Source organism: Ixodes scapularis, unplaced genomic scaffold (assembly GCF_016920785.2).
Source record: "Ixodes scapularis isolate PalLabHiFi unplaced genomic scaffold, ASM1692078v2 ptg000910l_1__unscaffolded, whole genome shotgun sequence".
Lineage (NCBI taxonomy): Eukaryota > Metazoa > Arthropoda > Arachnida > Ixodida > Ixodidae > Ixodes > Ixodes scapularis.
Window position 1 is genome coordinate 1 of NW_024610067.1, and position 27,445 is coordinate 27,445.

At 45.8% G+C, this 27,445-nt stretch overlaps 2 pseudogenes; both read left to right on the forward strand.

Annotated features, from left to right (window-relative positions):
• The first annotated feature begins 3,692 nt into the window (after nucleotides 1–3,692).
• Nucleotides 3,693–4,679, forward strand: LOC121832892 (annotated as a pseudogene).
• Nucleotides 4,680–4,881: 202 nt separating this feature from the next.
• Nucleotides 4,882–8,176, forward strand: LOC115330972 (annotated as a pseudogene).
• The last annotated feature ends 19,269 nt before the right edge of the window (nucleotides 8,177–27,445 follow it).

A 27,445-nucleotide genomic window follows, 5' to 3' on the forward strand; every position in this document is an offset into this window, starting at 1 on the left:
ACCGATCTTTTTTATTCTCTTCATATGAGGGCTGTTGGATCACACGTAACATATATTAATTTATTATCATTAAAATTCGTCAGCTTTATAAAACAGAAAATGTATTTTTTCTAATATTTGTTAAGCTTATTGTGTATATTGCCCCCAACTTAATAATTGCGGGCGAGTGTATTTTGTGGTTCACTCTCTAAGCAACGAAAGCCTGACTGAAAGCTTCATGAACTTGAAGGACATGGAAAAGTTCGAAAACTTATTATGTCTGCCTAAGACCTAAAAAGCAAAACCATTAATGCCGAAAATCCGAAAGTGTATCCGTAACAACGCCGTGCCTGAAATTCTCTTTGACTCTTTTGTTAACCTTTGAAAACAGGATAGAACAGTCAGTAGGATATCGAAGTTTCTTCCTTCCACGGACAAGCACGTTTTCTAGCCGCTCGTGCTGGTATTTCGAAGCGTTACCTTTGCGTGAGAGTGCCCTTCTACGGCGAGCCACCGATGACCTTCACAGCTGCACACTGTTATCATTGTTACTCGTGACGATATAAAAACTAGTTTTCTGTAAGGTAGCGAATTGGGTGAGTTGGTAAACGTTATACATGATGAAAACCGCTATGACAACGAAGACGGAGTGAGGACAACAACCACGACAGAACGAGCCTGTTCTCGCAGCTAAAATATTAAAATTGAAAATAACAAAAAGAAATAAACACTGCCGACACTGATTACTTCAACAAACACCTATCAGGCACCGCAGAATCTTCGGAGCTGAAACGGTTCACACACCGCTATTCATAGTAGCTCGCAAGAAACAGACCTTTATCTGACAGAGCTACCGACGGCGCATTGTCAAGCTGTCAATAAATTGTTGTCTTTTAAAGGGTGTCCGAAGTGTTGAACATCAGAAGAAGACGAAAGCCCACAAGAGCACGAGCTCATGGGCCAGCGCACTCGGGCAACCTGTCGTTCTGGGATAAATGGATGCGAGTGGTACGGAACGGTTCTAGTCCTTTCCCACGGTGTAAGATACGCTGTGTCCTTTCCTTACACACTGGTGCCGAAACCCGGGACTTTTTGAAGGACATCTCCTGCCACACCACGATAACCGACATCCATAAACCGTATCAAGAGAACGCGCGGAGTCATTCGTTCGGCCGTCACCCGCACCCTCAACGCACTGACCGATCTACTGCGAGGCACCGATCCCGACTTCACCAACCTGCAGGTACACCTTGATTTCCTTCGCCAAAAGGAAGCGCAGCTAAACGACTTAGACAACGAGATCAGGGACCTGGTAGATGACGAGGACCTAGAGAACGAGGTTGTTGACACGCTCGGGTGCAACATGAACATCAGTCACACCGTCACCCGAGTTCATTGTGCTCTAGCTCCAAATGGCATTTCCACCAACCCACCCCAAGTATCGGACAACGGTACAGCCCTCGCTGACCGGGATCAAGTTTCTGCCACAACAGGAGGTCTGGCCTACGCAACCGCTCGCCAAACACCACGTACCGTCGCCCTCTCGAAGTTACAAACACCCTCATTTTCGGGGAACCTTCGGGATTGGCAAGGCTTTTGGGACCACTTCCGAGCGACGAGTTTCTGAATTTCTCCCACGCATAGAGAAATTCAGGTATCTGCAGACGTATTTCACCGGACCGGCGAAACAAGCAATCGAGTAGGTGAGACTCTCGGACGAAGGGTACGACCTCGCCATAAAAGCTCTTCTCGAACGATTTGGACGGAGCATCCTTCTTGTAGACGAACACATCAACCAATTGCTGGCATTGTCACCTGTTAACAGCTCCAACAACATCGCGCAGCTGCGGCATTTTTATGATATAATACACTTCCGTACAAGCTGCCTTGAACGCGATTGTTCTCAAGCGTGTCCTCATGAGATCCTTCCCCAACGACCTTGATGTTCTGTTCAGACAGAACATCAAAGAAAAGGAGTCACCAACCGAAGCAGGTGATATGCAGACCGCTACCGGCGTCCCAGGTACAACCGAAGTTTCAAATATCTTGAGGTTTCTTCGGACCCAAATAGAGAGCCGAGAGGAGAGTCAAGGAGGGCAGTGGTTTTCAACTGACCCACCACAAGAGGACTGAAGGAGAACACGCCCTTCAAGCGCCCAGCACACTTTTCCCTAGGCTTTTGCCCTCCCGACTTCATCGGTCGCACCGGAGCCCGGGTCATGCCCACATCGTACCGGCACCGGACACCAATTGCAGGACTGCAATACCGACATATCTACCGGCACGAAACGAAACCGATTCAGAGCTGCAAGGTGTTGTTTCAGATGCGGCGATGTCAACCACGTAGCCTGTAATCGCCGTACGTCGACACGATTGGTATGCGGTACATGCAGCGGACGCCATATCACCGTCCTCTGCGACATATGGCGCGTCCCTCAAGACGAGGCAAGACCGAGCTTCACCGGTGTCAGTGAATCACGTACAGACGAAAACTGAGGCCTTGCAAACAACGTGACCACTGCTCCCACTACCAGCACGGGAGTATCATCGGTTTTGCTTCAAACCGCGAAAGCCTGGGGTACAGGCACCACCAACAGCGCACTTGTAAGGGTTCTTATGGACACCGGAAGCCACCGGACAATTATAAAACGAGAGTACTCGGAGAGGATTCGGTCCCCAGTTCTCGGTATTTAAAAGCTGTGGGTTTCTTTACGGAGGTCCACTACTATCAATCGCCGCCCGATCGGTATGCGCTCCGCCCATCACCCAGGGAGTGACATACAGCAACGAGAAGACAGCGAATGGGTTCACTGTACCTCTCGGTTGCCCGTCGTCGAGAGCCGGTAGTCCGGGACCGCCGACTCTTGTTGTCGCCCGTCGATCAGAGCTCACAGTCGGGGTCTGTGTCCAGGCCTGCGGATCGCCTTTCCCACGCCAGCGTTGCGTAGGCTGGCTGTCCCGGGCTATCAATGCCCGAGTCTCGCTGCGGAACCACCCCGGGATCGTCATAGTCCAGGTCATATGGTCCGCGCTCGCCGTTTCCATCGGTCTTGCTCCAGACCTCGCTGGTGGACCGCTCCGGGGTTCGTTATGGGCCAGGCCAGGCCTAGGCCAGGCAGCTTGGCTTCGAAGTTCCTTGTCCACCTTCCAGCCTCGCTCAGCTCGCAATGTCTCGCGCCAGCTCGTGTCTTCTCCGCTGACCGCCTGTCACCTGCCCTCCGCCTCGTCTTTCATCCTCGGCTCCCACAAAGCTTACCATCTACGGATTCGGAAACACTAAACGCCCCACAAATTATCGCTGTCGCCGTGTCGAATTGACGCTACAGAACAAATACAGCACAAGCAAGGTTACCGTGGAGGAGCTGGAAGTGTCCAAACTATGCGCTGAAACGACACTGCCTCTCGACAACGATATCCTAATTCAGCTACATTCTGAGGGGCTGATTGTGGCTGGCGTCGCCACCCCCCCCCCCCCCCCTAGTTTACAGGCAGACATAGAGTTCGGTGTACTTATCGGCTACGACGTCTACTGAAAGGTATCAACTGGACAAATTCGCCGTCTAAGTGAGCATCTGACGGCAGTGCATACCATCTTTGGATGGAAGGTACAAGGTCGCCATATGTGCCCAACGAGTGACCGAAGTAACATCACTGCCGTTTCAACAACCAGCTGTGAATCATCGCACTCCGACAGGCTACCTAATCTATCTGAGATGTGGCGACTGGACGCTATCGGCATCTCCGACCTTCCCTCGTCGGATCCAGCAACTCACCCAGCGTCGCTTCAATTCAACGAACAGTTCGTTAAAAGGCAAAACGGCGACAACGCACGTGTGTATGCGGGGGTTGTGCTCAGCGAGGCGTCGATGCTCTCTGACGCGTGTTGTTGTCCATGGTTTTATTCTATTCCTTTGGGAGACGAGGAAAGTGTAGATAAAAGAGAAATGGCGAATTTGACCAAGGCGAACCTCGTCGAAGCGCTTCACCAAAGAGGCGTGTCAGTGCCATCTGGCTCGCCGAAGAAAGAACTCCTCGTGAACGACGATCGCTTCATATCGGGCGACTACTTGAGTGACGTGGACGTCCGTGATACCTCAAAGGAACACGACGACAGCTGCATGCTCCCGAAGGTGTCCGATAGCTTCAAGTCGCTTTCAGACAACGTCTTGTTTGCCAAGCCCCGCGACTTTGGTTTCCATGCAGGCCCTGTTGTTGCCTCGACTGGGAGCCCGTACGAGAGGCAGCTTCAGGATCTGCCGAACAACGGCAGGGTCCCGACCACTCTATCCGTCCCAAGCGACGAGTTCTCCGCCACAGAGGAAGAGAAGCCTCAATTCATCCCCGAGGACAACTCTGACGATGAGGACGGTTGTACGCCGCTGCAGACGGGACCCACGACATTCTTCCCTCTGAGTGCCCAGGGCGTCTGATTCAACCTGAGCAACAGCAACTTCCCCGGCGTGAACGAGGCCGTGCAGCCGAGTCGGCGTTCGTTCACCTACAGCATCTGCAGCAGCAGCCTTCCTCAGGCCGGTTCACCTGCCCATATGACGCTGCGTTCCAGAGCGGAAACGCGTGGAAAGGACATGGCGGGCCACAGTGCGGCTACCGCGCCGGCTGTTGGCAAGCAGCGGCGCATGTACATGGTGGTCAAAGTACTCATCGTGCTGGCGGTGATCACCGTAAACGTGCTCATCTAGCTGCGAACGCCCGTCGAGCGGGGGTCGTTTAAAAGAAACATCTTAATCAGTCGCTCCCGAATCGCACCCACTAAACCTGTAACGCTACCCCGTTTGGAATTGGTAGCTTGCTTGCTAAGAACGCGTCTCTTTGACTACGTAAAAAAACACCAAGGATCGCTTATCTGCAAGTTCAATTTTGGACTGACTCCGAAGTTGTCCTATGCTGGATTGCCGGTGACGCAACAAGACGGCAGCAGGTCCTGCGCAACCGTGTGATCGAAATCCAGAGACTCACCGAAGGATTTCCTTGGGCCCAGTGCCCGAGCCACGATAACCCGGTAGAATGCATCCGCGTTCTGAGGGACAACGACGTGACCAGCGTCGTTTGGGGGGAGCACGACTCCGAGAAGATCAGCTTGGCTCCAAACTGCGTCGTGCGGAACGGCGGAGTGAAGCGGCATTTAGAGGAGCCCGACCTGCTGTCCCCCCAAAAAAAGAAGCCTAAGGTTGCAGATAGCATTGAACCCACCGTCAATCTGACTCCAGCCGTCTTCGTTTCACTTAAGGTTTCCGTAGAGCCAAAGGTAAACCACAAGCGATCTGAACATAAATCCCACTGGAACGAAATGGAAGCAGACGGCGCCCAGCGGAAAGAAGCAGACAACAAAGGGAAAGGAGACGCAAACGTCGGATTGCAGGGAGGAGCGGAAAACGAAGCACAGAGCGATGCAAACGAATACGAGGCCTCTGCACCGGACGACTGTTCCACTCCCGTCTCACAAAAAAATGCTAATGAACAAGTCAGAACAGCCGTTGCCATTTTTAGAGAAATCACTGAAAGTTTGCGAGCTTCAGTTCCCGGGATTGGAACGTGCAGTTAATGTTGTGAGAGGAGGAGCACATTTTAGGTTCGTGCCTTCGCCTCCCAGGATGACGCCTCGAGCTGTGACAGAACAGGGTACGCCGCTCTCGTCGACCACTGCCGAGCCGGAGACGAAATTGGAGCCCCACTCCACCGCAAGGTCTTATGCAGTTTTTCCGAAACTCAACATGCCTTCGAAAATCGGAGAGGCGATAGCGTTCAAGGTGCTTGAGCTCGATGCCAAGTACTGCCGCAATATGTTAGGGTACAAGGAGGGCAAAGTCCGGCACCACAGCAACACTAACTCGACTACAGCTCGGCGACGTGGTCATCGTAGAAGACGACAACACGCCTCGTCTGCTATGGGAATTTGGTCGGGTAACGAAGATGTTCTCCGGCAGACATGGCGTGACTTGAGTATGCGCACTACGATTTTCCAGCGGCTCGGAACTGCGCTGTCCTGTTCAGCGTCTTTATGGGCACGAGGTGGGATCATCTCCTTCGTTGCCACAGGGGGGAGGATGTTGAATATTAGAAGAAGACGAGAGCCCATAAGAGCACGAGCTCGTGGGCCAGCGCACCCGGGAAATCTGTCGTTCTGAGATAAATGGATGCGAGTGGTACGGAACGGTTCTAGTCTTTTCCTTACACGATATTCGGAGTTTATACTTGCGGCGTCATTAATATACAAAACGGGTGATTACTAATTTCTGAGGAATTCGTAAATATGCCAAATTCACTTGAAGAATATTAAAAAAAAGGAAAATCATTTTCAAACTAACGAATTTTTATTGTGTTAAATTGCCATGTGTCAAGCACAATCCAATAAGCTAAGAACGAATAAAAAATCGGTGAGCTTTTATCTGCATACGCTCAAAGGCCGGTGAGCTTTTCTCCGCATATGCCGGTTGGGCGGTGAGCTCTTCTCCGGGATTTCCCATTCAGCTAGGCTATGCGGCCTGCTCCGCTCAAATATGCGATGCCGATACGGTCCGCACCACTATCCTCTACTACGGCCCCGTCCTCCATCCATATGTAGACTGCTCCGCTGTCCTATGCTGCCCGGGCTGCTATCCGCTGCGGCCCGCTCAGCTGTTTGATGTGGTCCGCTCCGCTATCAGCTATCGCTGTAGTGTGCGCTATATGCACGGTGGCTCAGCGCAGTGCTGAGAGCAAGTCGTCTGCTTCTTGCGCAGGGGTTGGTGAGCAAGAAGCAGTTGCAGCAAGGGCAGTGACGCCGAGCACTGATTGACCTTGTTTGCAAGAAGAGTGGCGAGAGCTCAATGCTAGAGGCCTTGAGGTCTACCCACTATTTTTTTTTAATCAGCCAATAAGAGTTTGACGTTGTTCTGACGTTACTGCAATTTCTGCGCAAGAAGCTGACGACTTGTTCTCCGAAAATTCATTTGATGAGCAGAAGTCAAGATAATAATCACTGACTCGCTTTCTGTTTCGCCAAACCGTTTCCCAATCAACCGAAACAGCCACATAAGGTTGTAATTTGTGTTTGGTTCAGGTTCATTACCAGATTTTTGATTTATAATTTGGTTTTGTTCCGGTCGGGTGAAAATAACGGTTTTGGCCAGTTTTTCGGCTCGGGTTCGAGCTCGGTTAACAGCCTGGTAAAAACGTCAAATTATCTGTTTTTGGTTTCAACTTACTTCTCCACCATGCTCTTCCCGCTGGTATTCAAGTGCTAAATATTTTGCAGAACAAGCTCAATATTCAGCCATAGCAACGAACAGCCCGACTCTTGAAATCGTTAAACTACCAAGTATAACATTACCCGACGCGCGGGCTGAATATCTGTACTATTATTGAACCCTGGTAAAGGGTTCACGAGATTACTTAAGGTGCTCGGTGAAAAACCCAAATTGGATATGATAGAACAATTTTCAGACCAACAAGAACCCTGAAGGATAAGAACTAAATAACAAAGCAGGGCAATAGAACCATCGACTATTAAATATAAAGCTACATAACTAAAAAAAAAGTGAGACTGCAGGTAACGACAGCACACTGGAAGGTTTCAAACACCGCTGAAATTTTTTTCCAAAACCTGAATAAATAGGGAAAGAAAGGAATGAATTAAAGGAAGGGATAACTCCCAAGAACCCCTCTTTTCACAAATGTATATCCCATCAGTTACCAGGACAATGACGGCCTCACCCGACATCCTCCTCCTCTCTTATCTTTGACCCCAGTCAGCCCCCGACCGAAAACGAACCCAACAACTTTTCTTTCCGGAAACTTGTAGACACTCAGAGACAGCATAAATCGCCGAATTTCGTGGTCCAAACTAAACCAAGGTTTTTTCAAATAGCGTTTCCGTGACGTAGTATTGCGAGCGATTCACACAGCAGCAGCGGCGGCACGCACGGCACGTTATTTATTGAAGACCTCGCTATCGTTGCAGGCGAAAAGTTCGTCATTCAAGCAGCAGTCGTCGCTATCAATGCCACTGGATCGACGCACGTCAGCACTGCACGTGCAAGCGCCAACAAGCCGGGATTGGTGCAAGAGAGCATCGGCAAGAATACGTTATCGGCACAGAATTTAAAAGGATCCGTGCCGCGCGGCAGTGGCACACAGCAGCAGCGGCGGCACGCACGGCACGTTGTTTATTCAAGACCTCGCCATCGTTGCAGGTTAGTTGAGTTTTGAACTTCTTTTTTTCGCTTCTCTTGTTGCGTGCCGCTGCTGCTGTTGTACGCCTTCGATTTTGCTAAGGCATGGAAAATGTTTGCCCGTCATGTACAGAACAAGTAAGAAAAACGGAATTGAAGTTAGAATGCACGGAATGTAAATATGCCTATCATCTACCTTGCTGTGGTGTCTCGGAAGCGACTTTTAATTCTAAAGGTATAGCCTGGAAAAATTCGTGGTGGTGTCAAACATGCAAAACTGTAAAATCTCGGGGAAGTCAGTGCATTAAAAATATAAATGGACCCGAGGAAATGTCTGACATTACTGTCATGTTAATGGCAATGAACGCTAAGTTGGACACATTCTGGTGAGCCTAAGAGAAACCGTGGGCAGTATCGAAAAATCTAGGCAAGAAATATCAGACAAGTATGACGAGGTGTTAAAGGAAATGGGTGAACATAGCACGGAGGTGAAACAGCTGAAAAAGCGGGTAGAAAGGCTGTAAAGAACTGACGCCGAGATTGAAATAAAAAGACTAAAGCTACAAGTCAATGACCAAGAATAGAGAAGCCGGAAGCTGAACCTTGAATTTCATGGCATACCAAAGTCTGACAACGAAGATCTGTTGCTAAAGGTAAATGAAATAGCAAAGAAACTTGACGTACCTGACCTAACAACGAAAGACATTGCGACAATTCACAGGCTGCCATGCAAACCAGATAAAACCCCAGGCATCATTGTACGCTTCGTTCAACAGACAACCAAAGTGAGTGGTTGAATAAACGATCGGTGCTAAAAAGAGCAAGGGATGACGCTTACATCCTGGAAAATCTAACGAGTCACGACAGGGCACTTCTTTGGGAGACAAAAGAGTGATCTAAGGAGTCAAACTACAAGTATGTCTGGTACAAAAATGGAAACGTTCTTGTGATTAAGTCATTGAATGACCTGCACAAACTGTGTGATACCATTTCTTTTTGAGTTGTGCACCATAGGGCCTGTTTTTTTGCAATGGATGAAACGGCTCATCTGTTATCGAGCAATACAGTTTGCACACTGAATTTGATATCAGACGATCACTATTTTCTTCCATCGGATGGCATTTCTTTCCTGGGAAGCGAATATTCCAACTCCCTGAAATGTTTTCACTTAAACACTCGATCAGCACTGAATAAGTCAGAAGAGATTGAATTCTTTTTCAGCAATTTAGGTTCAACTACGATGTAATTATGCTTTCCGAAACGTGGTTCGCTGATGCTGCTCACGTTATTAAATTACCAATGTATAACACCTACTTTTTAAGTCGCACGGTATGACGCGGTGGGGGAGTGGCGTTGTTGTTAAGGGAGACTATTTGCGGTGAACTGCTTACTGATTACAGTTGCGTTCACGAAGATTTCGAGATGTTTTCCTTATTGATCGATAAAAAAGTTATCACGGTTTGTTACCGTCCGCCGGGTGGTAATCTTTCTTCTTTTTCTACGTATCTAGAATCTTTCTTCGAGTTTTCAAATGATAATAAGTACAACGTAATCTAGGGGGCGATTTTAATATAAATATGCTACTTGAAACGCCAGATGAAAGGCAGATGGACGCGTTGATTAAAACAAGCTGTTGTATATATACGATATCTTTAGCTACTAGGATTACTGTTGAATCTTCAGCATTACTTGACCTGATCATGACGAGCTTTCCTAAGTCACAGATTAAATCTGGCATTGTAGTAACTGATATAAGCGACCACTTGGGTATATTTCTCTGTTTAAACACAAATATAAGTAAAGAAGTCAATCAGTCGGTGCAGTTTGGGGGGTATAACGCCAGATGGGGGGCCTGGATTAATTTAGACAAGAAGTTTCTTTACTAGACTGCAACTATATACTTCAAGAGACGGATGCGGATAATGCATATGTGTTATTGACTAAATTACAAGAGCTCTATACAAGACGTTTTCCATATAGATCAAGAACTTCCAGAAAAATTCGTAAGCCATGGCTAACAAAGAAATAGTCGATAAAATACGAACAAAACATGCTACATCAAAAATTTGTGACAACAAGAAAGACCGAAAAACTTCAGTTTTAAACGATATCGAAACCAATAAAACAAAGAAATTCGATACGCCCGGGAACGATATTTTGCTGATATTTTTTTAGAATGTCATAACAGAAGTGATATCCTATGGAAAAAACTAAACTCAGTTCTAAATCGTACATATACTCCAAACCATATAGAAAAGATAAGGTAGAATGGTAACGATGTGACAGGCCAAGCGTTAGCAAATCTATTCAATGAGTACTTCGTTAGGTTGAGCAAAGAAAGTTCTGAGTTAGTTGTTTCCAAGCTTATCAGTTCTCGAAACTGCGCGTCCATGTTTTTACGCCCTGTTACAGACACAAATGTAGTAAACGTATTTGATGCATTAAAAAATATTAAAAGTTGTGCCTGTGATGGTTTGCAAATAAAGCCTGTTAAATACATAACCAAGCGGATGCAATTGGTGAAAGTTGCAGTTTTATATGAGAAAGGTAATAAAAATGAATTAGGAAACTACCGACCCGTTTCAATTTTGTCAGTATTCTCAAAGGGCCTCGAGAAACTTTTGTTAACTCAAATGACAGCGTTTGCAGATAATCATAGCTTGATCAGCACATCTCAATTTGGCTTCCGCAAACAGAAGTCAACTGAACTTGCTTTCTTCAACAAAATAAATATATTCTTAAAAATATCGAAAATAAAAAAACTAACGCTTGGCGTGTTCATTGGCTTTACAAAGCCGTTTGACTATCTCGATCATGACTTGCTTATTAAGAAGTTAGAAATGTATGAATTTCTTGTCAATCAGCAGCGCTTATTAATTCATATTTGTCTTGTCATAAACAATATGCAAATATCAACGGTCATTCATCAGTAGTAAAATCAATTAGATCAGGCGTTCCTCAGGGAAGCATACTTGGACCGTTTTCATCAAGCTTTATGTAAATGACGTCATAAATATATGCCAAACAGTGAAGTTCATAATTTATGCTGACGACACCACTTTATTGTTTACTGGTGATACCGCCACCGAACTCATAGACAACGCAAATGATGCACTCAGGCAACTAGAGAGATGGAGCAAAAGTAACGCTTTAAAAGTGAACGTGAATAAAACTAAGGCAATTTTATTCCGCCCAAGGAATAAACAAGTAGATATAACCAATGTAATTTTTATGAACTCTACTAAAATAGATTCAGTTTCAGCATTTAAAACGTTAGGTATAACTTTCTCGGAGACTATGTCATGGGATGATAGTATTAGTTTCATTATTACCAAATTATCCAGCGTTGCTGGCTTAATATACCGCAATAAGCATATCTTGCCACGTAGAATAAAACTGTTACTATATAATTCTTTATTTTATTCCCACATAAACTATGGTCATTTAATTAGGGGCACAACCACACTTACCAATCTTCAAAATGTATTCGTACTGCAAAAAATATATTAAGAAGTATTTGCAATGTTTCACGGGAATACCCGGCGGATTTGCTTTTCAATGAACTTGGTGTAATGAAAATTTTTGATCTGTACAGATATTGCTTAAAATATAAAATTGAACAAAATATGCACAGACGACATCTTGAAGAGTTATCAAATCTAAAAAGAAGAGACTACAGTTATCAAACACGTATAATGTTACCCTGGCAAGTGCCTTTCTCTAGAACAGATTACGGTCGTCAAACCATAGCTCACACACTTCCAACAATTCTGAATCAGCTTTCTGCGAAATCATGGAACTTGATAACCTATCAGTGGGCGGTCTGCGGGAAATGATGCTCTCTAGCCGGAACGATCATGACTGAAAGATGCTTTTTAATGTTTTGTTGTATTTCTTATACGAGAGTGTTTTGTGCAATGTATGTTTTTTCTTGTGGGTGTATTTGATGTGTTTGCGTTCCAAAACACTGCGGCAGTGTCCTTTTATAGAGCTCGACTTGGTTTCTAATATGCGTGCAAATGATTCTTCCGTGTAAAAATGTTGATTTTTTTTCTCATTTTTTTTTCGCTGTTCTGCCACTGCTGATGTCGTGGGGGCTTGGGACCAGTCAAGCTGTACTAACAGCTTTTTTTCCAAGCCGCCATCCAACCTGTACTTTGTTGGAAAATAAACTCCTGTTATTATCAAACGGTTGTGGACATCCTTTTTCCTTTCTTCCACTGATGTCACATACCACAACAGTACATAAATCTTATACAGTCCGAATGTTCCTTTGTGGAAAGACGTTTTTTGGGGGTTTCTTCCTTGCCCCTTTTCGTTCGTTTTTTTTTCTTTCCTATTTACCAGGGTTTGGGAAATCAAATTTCAGCTGTGTTTCACACTCCTGAATGTGTGTCGTTACCTGCAGTCTGTTTATTTTTTTAATCATGTTTAATGCACACCAGCCCGTTTGCGCCCTTACATTTATTTCAGAAAGCTACGTTGGTTCTTTCTCATATTTTAATATTTTATGCCTCCATGCCTGGTTATCGGGTACGCTGAATTTATTTTGCCCCTGAATCTTCATTTCTGTTTTTGCTCTAAAGCGCACGAAATAAACGCCGAGGAGTCAGCTCGGGGAGAGACAACGAAGGAGGATGAACGGTGAGAATTGGACAATCCACAGTGCCAGGACAAGGCGCGCGATTGATTTTGAACGCGTTTTTTCAGTATCTTCCTAACTAGGTTAGACACAAGAGTGAAAAGGCCTCTAGAATGAATCTGGTCTCTCAGCGAAGTTTTTATCTTTTCCGCGTTCTCTTTACCAGTTTTTTTTTTTTTTTGTTTCATGATGTTAGCGCATATTGTTCGCGATAAGCAGACTGTTTGTTTTCTCTTTTTTTTCATCGCTCCAGCTCTTAGTGCTTATGACGCAGCACGCGGCCGCAGGAGCGGACGCAAGAAGGAGAGGAGGTCACCGGCGGACAGTAGCAGGACAATGAGAGGAGGGATGGGAAAGAAGGGCGAGATTGTGATCGACGCGGCAAGCGTGACATACGGCAACACCTCGTCTCTTGTCTTGTGCTCCACGTCGACGTACATGGAGATCATGTCGTCGATGGTCTTGTTGAGTCTTTCCGTCAGCCCGTTGGTCTGCGGGCGGTACGCCGTGGTGCGACGATGGCTGGTGTGGCTGAGACGAAGGACTTCTTGTGTCAGCTGGGCCATGAACGAGGATCCACGGTCTGAGATCAGGATTTCGGGAGCGCCGTGCCGGAGGACGATAAATTCAATAAAAACTTGGCAACTTCTACAGCAGTCCCGGAAGGAAGGGCTTTCGTTTCGGCGTACCGCGTAAGATAATCTGTGGCGACGATGATCCAGCGATTTCCCGACGTCGATGGCGGAAAGGGCCAAGTAGATCCATTCCGATCTGATCGAAAGGTGGTGTTGGCGGAGGAATTGGCTGCAGGAGTCCGGCCGGGCCCTTCAAAGGTTTCTTGCGTCGCTGGCACTCGTGGCACGACCGTGTGTATAGGTGGACGTTCTTGGGGAGCTTGGGCCAGTGATACTTTTCACGGATACGGGCCAGTGTCCGGCTGTAACCAAGGTGTCCGGACGTTGGGTCGTCGTGGCAGGCTTGGAAGATCTCCTCCCGAAGGTCGGTCGGGATTACCAGCAGCCACGGCGAGTTGTTGTTCCCCAAGTTCTTTTTGTAGAGCACACCTTGGTCGAATGGCAAATTTCGGCAGGGCGCGTGAAAAAACACGTGGTAGGGCACTTCCGCGCCCTTCCAGGTGCTCTATTAGTGCGCGCAGCTGAGGATCGCCTCGTTGACGTCGGGTCATGTCGTCGGTGTTCACTGCGCCCAGGAAATACTCGTCGTCATCGTCGTCGCTGCTGCCGGAAGGTGTTTCGACGGGAGCTCTGGACAGGCAGTCGGCGTCGCTGTGCTTGCGGCCTGATTTGTAGACCACAGTCATGTTGAACTCTTGTAGTCGGAGACTCCATCGAGCGACGCGTCCTGACGGGTCCTTTAGGTTCGCAAGCCAGCAGAGCGAGTGGTGGTCCATGACTACACGAAACGGGCTCCCGTATAGGTATGGACGAAATTTCGTGAGTGCCCAAAAAACCGCAAGGCATTCTTTCTAAGTCGTGGAGTAATTTCTTTCCGCCTTGAACAATGTCCGACTTCCGTAGGCGATGACTCGCTCGGTTCCATCTTGTAGTTGAACCAGTACCGCTCCAAGTCCTGCAAAACTAGCGTCCGTGTGAATCTCGGTTTCCGTATTCTGATCGAAGTGTCCAAATACAGGAGGAGTGTGGAGTCTTCGCTTCAACTCGCCGAATTCCATGCTGCTGCTCCTCGGCTCATTCGAACTACTCGGCGTCCTTTGTGAGGTTTATGAGGGGTGTGGAAATCCTTGCGAAATCCCGAACGAAGCGTCGATAGTAACCGAAGGAAAAATCCATCAATGTAACCCTGTTTGGCAGTCAATGTTTTCTAGTGGACCGCTGACTGTGCCTGACTGTACGTCAAGCATGTCTGATTGGCCAACAAGTTACTCCGACCGACAGTCAAACTCCAGTCAGACTCCACTTGTCGGCTTTCTGGTGGTTTCCTGGTGGCAGTCGGCCGCCGCGAAATGCCATCAAGATGTCTTGGTGGCGATTCTGATTGTACTTCGATTGTCTCTGACTGTACGTCAAAAAGCTTCGACGTGTAGACAGACGTAAGGTCAAAGGACGTAAAGTTCGTTCGGATATCACTATTTCGTCAAATCTGTGAATACAAAAAATAATCTATGCACAAGAAAACGATTTCGAGACGTGAGCCCATAAAACCGCTGATGTTAGAGATATGACACGCAGCCGACCGACAACCTTGATCAGAAGCCCGCCGAAACGCCGCGGAACACGCCACTTCGCTTCGTCCATAGAGGCTTCGCCGCCTCGCCGAGCTTTCATGAACGATTGCTCTCGACTCGTTTCGTTTGCCCGCTTGCTCCAACCTGTCGATCCTGCCCGGGCTCTACAATGTGTTATCTTTTCGTAGAATTTCTACTCGACAAGACCCAGCCTGTTGTGAGTTCCGATGATGTAAGGGACTTTGGCGGTGTAGTTGAAGACGACAAGGTGTACCAGGTCTACTGGGCCGGAGACGCGCGAACAAAAGGATCGTTCTACGACGCGAAAGTACTCTACATGGCAGGTGAGTAGAACTGAAATACGGCGATTGATGTACGAGTGCTTTGCATAACATGCTGAAGGCTTAACTGCATTTCCAGCCGAAGCATCTCGTATAAAACACATGGTCAAATCGAGTTTCCAAAGCGATGCCGTAGCATAGGGGTTAAGGTGTCCGATTTGTACGTAAGTGGTCGCGGATTCGATCCGCAGTGGTCCTGCTGTTTTTTTTTTTCTTTTTTTTCTCGTGCATTTTGTTTCATCGAGGCATTTAGCGATATTTATGAGCGCGTATAGGTTTACTCTTATATATATGCTGCCCTTGTTGATGAAATTCTCTTGGCAGTGGCAGTCAGACGTCGTCTGATGGACCATCAGATGACGTCTGATAGTCCATAACATTCCACCAAGGCTGTTGACTGGCAGTCAGTGTCCCGAATTACGTATCTTGATGGAATTTTCAATAGGGTAGGCACAAAGTCCGAGGAATCTTCGCACGGCCTTCTTGTCTTTCGGCGCTGGGAATGCCGCGACGGCGCGAGTCTTCTCAGGGTCTGGGCGGACGCCTTCGTTAGTAACCACGTGGCCCAGAAACTTCAGTTCGTCATAGGCGAACCACCACTTTGAAGCCTTGAGGGTGAGCCCGGCGGTCTGTATGGCTTGGAGAACAGCTCGGAGTCGTCGCAAGTGCTCGTCAAAGTCAGTTGAAAACACTACGACGTCGTCAAGGTAGACGATACAGCTCTGCCACTTCAGCCGTGCCAGTACGGTGTCCATGATACGCTGGAACGTTGCTGGCGCCATGCATAGTCCGAAGGGCATCACTTTGAACTCGTACAGTCCGTCCGGCGTGACCAAGGCTGTCTTTTCTTGGTCCCGTTCGTCGACTTCGATCTGCCAGTAGCCACTCTTCAGATCCATCGATGAGAAATATCGAGAGTGGCGCAACCGGTTAGAGTGTCGTCGATGCGGAGAAGCGGGTAGACGTCTTTCTTTGTCACGGCGTTCAGCTGCCGGTAGTCCCCGCAGAACCTAAGCGTCCCTTCCTTCTGCCGCGCGCGGAGCTGCCAAGTAATCAGCGCGGCCGTGGCCAAACGGTTATCGTGTTTGCTTGGTCTTGGTTGGCATTAGTCCGTATTCCGGTTCTAGGCCCTGGATGCGGCGACTTACTCGGGTCTCGGCGGTGTCTTCGTTGGGTCCTCGGAAGCTTGGGTTGGGACTCGTACTGCGGGAACTCAGAGGGGTGCGCTGCAGGGACGTGCGGCACGCAGCACCTCCACCAGAATGTCTCGGGTGGTGACCAGAAGAACAATAAATAAACAGGAATAAATAAACGTTTAATTTGGCGGACTTGTGCCCAAAACAAAACGGGAATAGAAAATAATAACAAAGCGTCGCGAGCGCTGGGGCGAAACTGATCCCAACTCGCCACGCGGAGCGCCTTTTGTACCGGCGTTGGTTTCTAGAACATCCTGCCTAGAACGTTCGGGGCGTATAACATTCGTAACTAGGTGAAACGAGAAAGTTTCCGAACTTGCGAGAATGACAAGTAGAACGAATATATAAAAGATACTTCTCTCCCAGGAATCAAACCCTGGCTCATCGCGTGCGAGGCAAACACGATAACTGTTTGGCCACGGCCGCGCTGCCTACTGGGCAGCTGCGCGCGCGGCAATGTAACTAATGCGCACAGACCGCGTAAGTGTAGCTTTTACTGCTTTCTTTCAACATATCTGTAAGGCTTACAAAGAACACCCTATAGCATGTCTCTAATACGATACGACTGTGTGGTTCCCTCCCCGCTTGCATCGTTCAAGAGAGACACGCTGACATCCAGTGTTCCACTGGAATGTTGGATGTCAGCGAGTCTCTACATCAGCGATTTCTTTGAAACAAGCATGATGTTTGCACACAAATGAGCTCTTGTCCGAGATCCTCGAGGTGCACTGATAGCAGTGACGAAATGTAGTGACGTGGTAAATTTGGTAGCAAGTATATATTTCTAGAAGAATGGCATGCAGCATAGCTGAACTTTGCTCAAAAGATATTAATTATAAATTCAATACTGAACAAAGGTGTCCTTTGAGTTGCCAGACCAAACTCCCACTCTTGCTGCTCAAGAGTTCCTAATTTGTGCTTAGAGGATCAGCACAACACAAATTTGTGCTGCGAGCGCACCTGCGACATAAAAATTGAATAAACATGAGATGTAAAATAAAAGATGTTTACAATTCACTGTAGTGCGAAATTAGAGTGCAGCTCTTGAGGAAGAGGATGGGAGGGCATGCGACTCCTCCCCCTCCGCTCCTCTTCTTCTGCTCCCTCCCATTTATCGGGAAATTTCCGTAATTTTAGCTGGAATATTTTCTCAATAAATTTAGCAGGGGAATCGACGCAACGTGACCTCAACGCCAATTTAGTTTTCCCACAAAATGTAGCGGGGAGAATGACGTCACATGACTTTGTGTCACGTCAGCCAGAAACAAATACAACTTCTCCACTACATTTAGCTGGAAAATTATGTCGAATGACCTCTACATTAATTCAATCTCCTGCCAAGTTTAGCGGGGCAGCTATGCCGATGGCGACGCCGAGAAACGGGCACCTAAGAGCTGCGCCCTAAAAAACTAAATGCCTCACATGAAATAAAAGGATAATTAAAGATAAGACAAAGAAAAGAGAATCTAAGATACCGCTTTAATATAATACCTTTTGTCCGTTCTCAAATATTTTGATTTCAAGAAATGTTTGTCTTTTTATTGATACCCAGAGAACCCCTCCCAGTTTCAACATGAATGCGAAATATCAGTGCAGACTAGACGTTGTAAACCATAATGCACATAAAAATGAATGTTTGCCACGTAGTCTTGCATGAGTCGGTGGCTGAGATCTCTAAATACATGTGTAGTGAGGAACGTTCTTGAATAAAGTTTTTAGGCTTTGAAGTTGACAGTTTAAATAACCATAAGAAACACTGTATGTCACTGATTTTTTTTTGTGACCTATCAGAAATGGCACAGCATTTTCATCCTTCATACGTCAAAGAGTTTGCTCTTTAACGAAAGTTCGTCTATAGAGCTTTTCCGTGGTTCTTAACTCACATAACAGATTCGGTACCTTGGATTCTCACTCAGCATCAACATTTCTATATATTGATGTAATAGTGAAAGACAAGATGTATGGGCTTGAGTACGGCTCAACAAGCACAGATTTAAAGAAAAGTATTCCGGAAAAATAAATGTAAAAATAAAGAAAATATTGGGTAGAATGCGGATACAACTATGGATACGGTCATGAAAACAGTTAACACATTCAATATGAAGAATATGCGTTAGACGCACAGTCTAAGAAACTTGTTGCATTTATATTCATGCAAATTCCTTCGGAGAACCAGGCGCTGCAGTCTGGAGAAAAATTGTGGGTGAATAAGTCTACCGAGAATGAGCGTAGACAGAAAAAGTAGTTTGAACTGCGACAATGAGCATTACATAAGCAAGTGGTGTGTCATTATTACTGTTACACTGCCGACTGTTTCTTATAGATTTAAACAAACTGTCAGCCGCGTCATTCAGTGATTTCCTTCAGTAAAATACATGGTTTGGCTCTCTCGATTGTTCTGAGAAAAAGTTGATGGACAGGAAATATCTATGGTAGTTCTAGAAAAACTATTTCCAGGATTTTATTTCAGCATCCTAAAGGATATGAAAACTCTCTAGAGACAAGGTGACGGCAGCAGTTCAATAAGAAAATACTGAGTTTTGCAAAACCATCTTGCTGTAGGTAATGTATGAAGTTCACCTAGGTAGAGCTAGTCATTACGGATGAACGTGCCCATTGCATAGCCTAAAAGTTAGCTTGCGACGTACAATATTTACAGGCTCAACCAACTCTGAATAAGTGGTCTTACCATGACTGTCTACACACATTCCCATTATAATTTCTATGAACCTATGTATTTGAAGAAAACACTTGGCGCGAGCTGTTTAGAAAACCATAAATCTTTTTAACACTAATAGAAAGCCTGTAGTTTTCCACAAAATAAGCAGTTTTCACTTCAATATGAAGAGCAATTACACATGTTTGAATCTTTAAACTAGGCCTGCACTGAAATGCTTTCTTAAGTTGAACGCGCTATGCTCTTTTCACTATATAAATATTTGCAGAGCTGACATTGTGCAAGTTCCTGTTTTCTTATACTTCAAATCTCCCGACTGCTGAGCGCGATAGGTGCATAAGAGTGATGACACCAACCTGACACAATGATTATATTCAGCATTTGTTTGGGTATAGTAGCAGCAATGCCATCTGCGGGAAGTTATTTGTGTGACACTGTCAAACCTACATCTGCGGGCTTCACATGGTTCACATGTTAATCATGGCTGCAGACTCCTTTTTGTAATTGGAACTCCACCCAACCCAACATTTAAGCTTAGTAGTGCTTTCACTGTTTCACTTAAGGAATAGGTAAGACGAATGCTTATTTCGAGCGGCATACCTAACACCTGGTGGCACGAGGGCTCCCCTGTCGCAACGCTAATCAAAAGTCACTGGCAGAGAGAAGCTGCGATGCTTTTGTTGCTGGGATTACATTCCCCATGGTCATGGCCCGAGCACAGTAGAAGATTAAGTCCAAGCTGGTGGCCACTAGAATCTCAAGATCTTCAGGCACCCAGGTAGTTGAAAAGACAAACAAATCACACTCGAGTACATTGCAGAGATACATTACAATGAATAGCATATTTTTGAGTGATCAGCATATAGATCCTTTTATTTTTATACTTTGTACTTGTACTTACAAAAGTGCTCCTTCGCTGCCACAGCCATAGTCTCCCAAGAGGACAAGGCCATGTAGGCATTCAAATGATGGGTACCTAATTAAGGCAAATGATTAAATACGTTCGTTGAACCCTCTTTTGCGCCAACCTGAGAGATTTCTGTCGAATATTCACATTCAACTGTAAAGACTATAAAACACTACTACTGCAACGGTAAGATTTTCCTACCCTCATGCTCAACGAGTGTCGAGTGGAGATACAACTTCAGTTAATACGGTCACTGAGCATAGAGGTATAGTGTGCCAGCAGATGGCAGGTGTCTGCGTAGAAAGATTTCAGCTGGAGCACCAAGAGGCTAACCATAAGAATGGGTACTACTCTAAGAAAAATGTCAAAAAAGCGCCGATCTTTATGTGGCACTAACAGTGGCACACAGTATCTATTCTACTTAGTAAAGGGTAATCAATCATTATTTCCAGCTACCTAATAAAACTAAATATTCTTCCCGGCTTGCTTTTTAGGAAAATCTCTAAATTTACAACTAATAAGACAACTGCTAAAAAATGGCAATATCAACAATCGAATTTGCCTGCTCTCCGGTAGCACGACATCTATGGCAGGCAGACCTGCAGAATGAGCAAGCAGTCCAAAAAACGGGGTATGTCCTATGTATAATTTCTTTTTTCGTGCTGCAGAAGAAGTGTTGGAACAAGGTTTTACGACGTTCATTTTTCACAACCCAAGTTCTTGCAATCAGTTGAGAACAAGTTCGAGTGGTGAACTTGTCTTCGCCACTGGCATAACGTTTTAGTGTCGTCCGTAGAGACTAAAATAAATGTTTAAATAAAAGGAAGACCAACCTTCATAAAAAAACTGTAACTTTGGCGAAGAAAACTTGACAAAAATATATGGGGAACAGTTGTACAGCGTCTATTCGTGTGCTTTACCAATTTTAAAGCACATCGGTGACAATGAAAAGAAAACGTCGAACTATTATTAAGGGAAAGAAAGAAAGGATGCATACCTACACCAGAAAACTTTAGTACGACCACGGGCAGGAAACTCTGGTGAGGCTCTCGGAGTGACTCCCTGCAAGAGCCCCTGCGCAGACCACAGAACAAGGTCAGGTCAAAGCTTGCAGCCATAAGGTCCTTCAAACCATAAAGTTCCAGAGGCCGCTGCAATTGGAAGAAGAGTGCATTTCATTTCTCGGCAGAACGGAGAGTTTAATAGCTAGCATGCATTCATTACTGATACTTTAATGAATGCGCCGACTTTTCAATGCAGCACTATATCACCAAATTGTTAACTGTGCCCGGCAACACAGAAAACCGGAAGCATTATTCCAAACTATCTCAGCTTAAAGTAAACCACGGCAGAAGCTTCAAGCCATCCTTGCAAATTCAGTGCAGAAAGCAAGCCATGTGACATTGTAGTTCGACGCTATAATACATCGAGCTTATAATCACGTGTCACGATGTTTTTGATGCGATGGCTTGTACGTCAAAAGTGGTCCAGCTTAAAGAGATACAAAGTATAGACATTTGGGAATGTGGACTGGGAAAGTCTTCTGCTACATTGCGAGGCAGGTGCTCAGACGTTCAAACCGGGATGTATGCTGCCTGTAACCACGCGACCAGCTTGTGCCCAGCTATTGTTCGAGTTGAGTATTTGAACTCGACAGTTCCGTTATTTGACAAGCAGTTTTAAAAATGTTAAAAATGACTGACTCACAGAGAGACTGCATCTTAACGACTAACGACTTGGGATATTTGACTGAATGCTGATATATTAACTAAATGCAAAACAATTCTTTGGCAGGCCTTATCTTTTTAAACAGGCCGGGTCGACTCCTCATTTAGTCGAAGGCGTCAAAGCGTAATATGACAATACAAACAAAAATATTCCGTAGAATTCGTTTTGCACCTCCCAAATTATGTATTTTTGAAGGCAATATACGCAAGACACTTCATTTAGAAAAAGCCTCAACAGTACAAATGCATATGCAGTAAGGGCACTCGCCACGCCTATTCTCCTCAGCTCTGTCCAGGTTAAGCCGAGTTAGAGTATGGAAGTACACGCTCACTGACAGAATGAGAAAGGCAAGGAGAAGACTCCGTTGTTCTGCCACCAGCCCGCCTGCTACATTCGATGTCATTTCAGCGTTTTATGAGGCCTGAGTGAAAACATCCGTTCAAAGCGAGCTGAAAAGTAGAAGCGCGTGCTGGAGGACGCCCAGCCATTCTATTTTTGTCATTGGCTATACTACATATTTTAGTATGACATATTTTTAAGTGAAAAAAATATTGCAAATATGCAGTCCACCTTTGACTATAATACAAAATTCTGATAAAGATAAGAACAATGTATGCGTATTGCCATCGACCATTTTTCAAATAAGTGCTCCCGCCTATCAGAATATCTACACATGTGGCGCGCGTGTGGGTTCAGGACTGAGAGGATAGAAAAGAAAACATTCACAATGCTTGTCTGGCCCTTTCATACATGTGGGTACATTCGTCGAAAATTCCTAATTTCTAGCCAATTTTTTTTAGAATGAGCAAATGTCGTCCACGCCCGAGGTCAACCACTGAGTTGTGATTCCCTAAGATTGTGTGAAACCTTCTAAAAATGCGGTACAACCTGAAACTGAACTCCGTTGTGCTACGGCACTCGTCCATGCTGCCTGCTTCAAGAAAAATGTAGTTAGTGTTGAATAAAGCATTCCACCACGTACAGGCGAAACCATTGAATGAACTGAAGTAAAATTCATATCATTCAATTTGTACCGATAGGCTAACAAAGTGTCGACACCACAATTGTTTTTTGCTTTAATCTTGCATACGAACAAAAGTGACCTCCTCTTTCCTCCGATATGCAGTAAAAAAACCCTACCTTAGCGACCCCTATTTCTTCTTGAATCGATCAAAGAGGAAAAAATCGCGGCCATTAAATTTCGCAAATTTAAAGGCCACATTGAAACTCTTAGGGACCGAAATTTCTTGAGCCTTTTATTTGGCAAAACTTCACAATAGGCGAAAATAAAGGGCTCGCGTGCATTAAGGGGTTTACAGTACTTCCGTTTGTAACATGATGTTAACATGTCAAGGAGGCTAAACATACAGGTGTAAGCAAGAATTGGCCTATGCAAGAAAATGCCATTCTCTAGGTTAGGCACGCAAGGATTTTTCGCACTACCTATAAGGTTGCAGATTTGTTTTGGCAGAGCTCTTGGCAAAACGGAGTTGGGCTTGGCCTATATTCGGCGTAAGCTATTTTGTGCTCCATTGTAAAGGCTAAAGTAGCTTCCACAGTGCTTCAGCCCAGCACGGTTACGAGAGCATGTGGTTTAGTGTTGCATCTCCTATGCATGGTCGAGAGAAACTAGCGCCGGCAGAGTTAGAGCACTGCAGAATAATATCACGCCGACTATAAAAGCCTCGACGGATGCGCACATGAAAACTGAGCATTTGTTAAAAAATTGGATCCGAGCAAAGGCAAAAACAATGTGTGCACTCACGGCAGCCATACTTGCCTTCCTCAAGCATGATAACTTGTCTCTCCGTAGCACCATTCGGTAAAAAGCACCAGCAACACGCCAGTGAGACACCGCCGACTCCTGGACTGAATGACGACCTGTCTCAGGTCTTGGAAAGAGATTCGAAACACTGCGTTATGCCAGATGTTGCATCATGCTGGACAGGGGCTAAAAGTAGAAATTAACAGATTTATCAGAAGCGATAGATTTCTATGGCATAAACTCTTGGATAACAGGATTTCTTAGGTCAGCGATGTGTTTTAATTAACGATGTGTCTAGCGTTACGTCCGACGAAACCCAAATTAAACATTAAAGTTACGTTCGACGTAACTTTATCCCAAGGTTTCAAGTTACGTCTGACGTAACCCCCTATGACAGTTAAAGTTACGTTCCACAGAACTCGAAATATAAACTAAATTTGTTACGTCCGACGTATTTTTACCCCAAGGTTTCAAGTTAATTACGTCCTGCGGAACTCCAAATGAAACTGAAAGTTACGTTAGACGGAAATAAGTTAAAGTTACGTCTTGTGTAAACTACGCAACCTTATTGAATGTCACGCTCTACGGGCGATACATGACGTAAACACAAACATATCGTGAATTATTAATACGTTACGTCCGACGCAGCATTCGTTAATAGCTTAAAATCGCGACTCCATTTGTACCTCCAGGTAGAGATGCGTGTAAGATTTTTTTTCGTATTTTCTTTTTCTGTAACACAATATTTTTTCCTTCTTTGTTACCCTATTGTAAAAACGTACAAGAAACTTACCTGCTGCTTGTACAGTACTCGGTATGCCAACCACTGAATTTCTTGTTATTCTACATGCAGCTAGTTTGGTTTGGCGTTCTTCATAACTCTAGATACCGGCACCGCTATGGCTCCGCGTCTGTCCATACTGGCAGCCAGTTTGCTAGCCGATATGATTCGGTGCGGCTGGTATGATTTTGCATCCGATGACGTAGGCGACCGCCAACTTTCTAACGCAACGCTTATACCTCAGGACCACCGGTATCACGAAATAATACATGCAGAAAGGCGTCCGACATCTTACTACAAACGTCCAGAATTTACCACTGCCATCGTTACATATACCATACATGTCGAAACGGAACATAGACCGACGTTGAACTCACACGAATTCCTCGGTAAATTCTTCACGTCGACGTCTTGGAACGACTGTTTCAAATAATATGCACCACAAGTATTCGAGAGCCACACCAGCCGTTCTGTATAGCAAAACCAACGCGCACGGCAACAAACCGATCGTGACACCAAGCCGAGGAAACCGCGTCACCGGTCGACAGCGCCAAGCGGCCCGTCGCTCGTACCCTGACTCGTACACGGCCAACTCGGCGTCTTTTCGTGGCTCCGGTCGTCGCAACCAGCAGCAACCCCACGATTCCGCAGCCGATAGTGGCTTCGGCTAAAAGCGAAACGTAAAGCGGCCGCCCAGTGACTTCCGCTTCCGCTGCTCGACTTCCCCAGAGCTTCCCGTCGTCGCGGAGAAGATGGCGGAGTGTAGGGGCGTGGGGAACGTCGGCTGGGTGGTTGTACAGGACAGATGTTTGGCGGTCCCTTTCTACTGCGACTCTGGTTCTCAACTTGACGGTGCCTCTCATAGTTCACCCAGGTGTGGTCAGCCAGGGTCAGCGCAGTGCGGCCGGCTCGCCTCGTCCGATCGCCGGACCGTCGACGACTTCGAAGTTCGGCCGGTAGGCCTAGGATCCGAAGGCGTTTGTCTTTCCGTGAAGCAGTAAGCGAATCTCGTCCCCTTTTTGTTCTACTTATGGATTAAGTTAGCTGGGCTTCTTTGTAAGCATGCGTTCCAAGTGTTAGTGGCAATTTTGAGCTAGAATAATTGTGCTTCATCACGGTTTGTCATTTACCGAAAATCTAAATCGAGCAGATGAACGAGGAGCCATGCTTGAAATCGATGTATGTACGATGCTAAATTATACCAAAGCAACTTAAAAAAGAGGACAAGACTGCTTACGGTTGGATGCGAGGCTGGTCCCAATGCAATGGTGAGCACTTAGAGCGCCTTTCTGAATGGCATGTAAGCAGTATAGCAATAAACGAGACAAAGGACGGCAAGAAGCTACGAATGCCGGCGACGAGCGACGAAGATTTCTCACTGTCACTGCTTGCGTCCCTCGGTTTTTGGGTTTCAATCAAACGTTGCTCATTGCCTTGGTCGCTTGCACCAATCGCTTCCATAATGTGTGTCTCGTCGCGCGGCTGACTAGAACCTTAATTTTTATTTTGGGTTACGCCGGACGTAACTCGAATGCTTGACGTAAAGTTACGTTGGCCGTAACTTCAATTTTTGTTTCGGGTTCCGTCGGACGTAACGTTAGACACTGCGTGACACTTATGCAAAACGGGAGCTGCTCGTTCATCATATAAACCAACCATTTCTGTGTTTAATTAAAACACATCACTGACCTAAAAAATCCTGCTATCCTAGAGTTTATGCTATAAGAATGTATCACATCAGATAAACTTAACTTCTACTTTTAGTCCCTCCTCCGCCAGGTACAACATCTGGCCTAAAGGAGTGGATCACCTTCGAAGACCTGAGGCGGGTCGTCATTCAATCCAGGAGTCGGGAGTGTCTCATGGGCGTGTCGCTGGTGCTTCAAACTGGATGCTGCTACCAAGGGACAACTGATCATGCTTGAGGAAAGCAAGTATGGCCGCAGTAAGTGCACATATTGTTTTTACCTTTGCTCAAATCCACTTTTACAAAATACACAGTTCGCATGTGTGCACCTCTCAATGCTTCTATAGTCAGAAGGAACACTAAACCTCAAGCACTCGCAAAAGTGCTGAGCTGAAGCACTGTAGAAAATACTCTAGCCTTTACAATGCAGCACAAAATAGTTGACGCCAAGTATATCAAGTTCTGAGACGGCGTTTTACCAAAAGCTCTGCCGAAACAAATCTACCACCTTATAGGGAGTGCAAAAGAACCTCGCGTGCCTAACCTGGAGAAGGGCGGTTTTTTTTTTGCGTAGGCCAATATTTTCTTAAACCCATACCTTTTGCCTCCTTGAAATCTTACCATCATGTGACACACGAAAGTCCTGTAAACCCTTTAATGTTGGGGAGCCCTTAATTTTCGCGGCCTTTAATTTTGCGAAAATTAGTGGCTGCGATTATGTCCTCTGTGACTGATTCGAGAAGAAATAGGGGCCACAGAGATAAGGGGTTTGCTGTACATCAGAGAAAAAAGCACGTCACTTTTGTTCGTATGCAAGAGTAAAACCAACAACAACAATCATGGTGTCGTCCCTTTGTGAGCCTACTTGTGTCTATTGAATGATATGAATTTTATCTTTGTTCATTAAACATTGTAGCCTGTACGTTGTGGGATGTCGTCTTCAACACAAACAGTGGTTTTCCTCTGAAGCAGGCAGCATGCACGCGTGCCGCAGCACAACAGAGTTGATTTGCAGGTTGTATCGCAGTTTAAAGGAGGATTCGCACAATACATTCGCACAATATGGGGGAATCACGATTCAGAGGTCTACCTCGGGGGTGGACAAGATTTGCTCATTCACAAAAATTCGGCTAGAAATCATGGATTGGCGACGAATGTGCCCGCATTGTTGAAAAATCCAGACAAGCCTTGCGAGCGCTTTGTTTTCGACCCTCTCAGTCCTGAACCCACTCACGCACCAATCTGTAGATCTTCCGATAGGCGGGAGCACTTATTCGAAAAATGGTGGATGGCAATGCCCGAAGACTGTTGTTATTCTTATAAGAATTCTGTATTATGGTCAAAGGTGGATTGCATATTTGCAAC